This window comes from Carcharodon carcharias, chromosome 8 (genome assembly GCF_017639515.1).
Source record: "Carcharodon carcharias isolate sCarCar2 chromosome 8, sCarCar2.pri, whole genome shotgun sequence".
Classification (NCBI taxonomy): domain Eukaryota; kingdom Metazoa; phylum Chordata; class Chondrichthyes; order Lamniformes; family Lamnidae; genus Carcharodon; species Carcharodon carcharias.
In genome coordinates this window covers 101,608,135-101,610,435 of record NC_054474.1, presented here as the reverse complement: position 1 = coordinate 101,610,435, position 2,301 = coordinate 101,608,135, and positions in this window count along the sequence as shown.

Sequence of the window (2,301 nt, the reverse complement as noted above, 5' to 3'; positions counted from 1 at the left end):
TAGTTAATCCATCAGCCCTGATTCCTGCTCCTGAGTTAATTCATCAACCCACACTGCTGATCCCTAGTAAATTAATCAATCCTCACTGCTGATCCCTAGTTAATCCATCAGCCCTCATTGCTGATCCATATTTAATCCATCAGCCCTACTTGCTGATCCCTATTTAATCCATCAGACCTCACTGCTAATCCTGAATAAATCCACTAGACCTCACTGTTGATCTCCAGTTAATCCATCAGTCCTCACTGCTGATCTCTAGTTAATCTATCAGCCCTACTTGCTGATCCCTATTTAATCCACCAGGCCTCACTGCTGATCTTGAATTAATCAATCAGACTTCATTGCTGATTCCTAGTTAATCCATCAGCCCTCACTGCTGATCCCTCGTTAATTCATCAATCCTCATTGCTGATCCCTAGTTAATCCACCAGGCCTCACTGCTGGTCCCTAGTTAATCCATCAGACCTCACTGCTGAGCCCTGGTTAATCCATCAGCCCTTACTGTTGATCCCTAGTTAATTCATCAATTCTCACTGCTGATACCTAGCTAATACACTAGGCCTCACTGCTGATATCAAGTTAATCCATCAGCCCTCACTGTTGATCGCTAGTAAATTCATCAAACCGAACTGCTGATGCCTAGTTAATTCATCAATACTCACTGCTGTTCCATAGCTAACTCATCAATTCTCACTGCTGATCACTAGTCAATCCACCAGGCCTCACTGCTGATCCCTAGTTAATCCATCAGCCCTACATGCTGCTCACTAGTTCATCCACTAGACTTCACTGCTGATCCCTAGCTAGTTCATCAGTCCTCATTATTGATCCCTCGTTAATCATTCAGACCTCACTGCTGATAGAAGTTAATTCATCAATCCTCAGTTTTGATCCCTAATTTATCCATCAGCCCTCATTGCTGATCCCAAATTAATCCATCAGCCTTCATTGCTGCTCCCTAGTTAATCCACCAGGCCTTACTGCTGTTACCTAGTCAATCCTCAGGACCTCACTGCTGATCCCTAGTAAATCCACCAGGCCTCACTGCTGATCCCTAGTTAATTCATCAGTCCTCACTGTTGATCCCTAGTTAATCCATCAACCCTCACTGCTGATCCTTAGTTATCCACCAAGCCTTACTGCTAATTCCTAGTCAATCCTCCGGACCTCACTGCTGATCCCTAGTTAATCGACCAGGCCTCACTGCTAATCCCTAGTTAATCAACCAGGCCTCACTGCTGTCCCCTAGTTAAACCATCAGCCCTCACTGCTGACCCCTGGTTAATTCATCAATCCTCACTGCTGATCCCTAGTTATTCATTAATGCTCACTGCTGATACATAGTTAATCCACGAGGCTTCACTGCTGATCCCTAGTTAATCCATCAGCCCTCACTGCTGATGCCGAGTTAATTCATCAATCCTCGCTGCTGATCCCTAGTTAATTCATGAATGTACCAGGCCTCACTGTTGATCCCTCTTTAATCAATCAGCCCTCACTGTTGATCCCGAGTAAATCCACCAGGCTTCACTGCTGATCCGTAATTAATCCATCAGCATTCACTGCTGATCCGTTGTTAATCCTCCAGACCTAACTGCTGATGTCTTGTTAATTCATCAATCCTCACTGCTGATACCTAGTTAATCCATCAGCCCTCATTGCTGATCCATGTTTAAAACAACAGCCCTACTTGCTGAGCAGTAGTTCATCCACTAGGCCTGACTGCTGATCCATCGTTGATCAATCAGACCTTACTGCTGACCCCTAGTTAATCCATCAGCCCTCATTGCTGATCCCTATTTAATCCACCAGACCTCACTGCTGATCCCTATTTAATCCATCAGACCTCACTGCTAATCATGAATAAATCCACCAGACCTCACTGCTGATCCCTAGTTAATCCATCAGCACTCACTGGTGAACCCGAGTTGATTAATCAGTCCTCACTGGTGATCGCTAGTTCATCCATCAGCGTTCATTGCAGATCTCCAGTTAATCCACCAACCCTCACTGCTGATCCCAATTTAATCTATCAGCCCTCACTGCTGAACACTAGTCAATCCACCAGGCCTCACTGCTGATCCCTATTAATCCATCAGCCGTGATTCCTGCTCCTGAGTTAATTCATCACCCCTCACTGCTGATCCATAGTTAATCCATCAGCCCTCATTGCTGATCCATATTTAAACAGCCCTACTTGCTCAGCACTAGTTCATCCACTAGGCCTGACTGCTGAGCCATCGTTAATCAATCATACCTTACTGCTGATCCCTAGTTAATCAATCAGCCCTCATTGCTGAT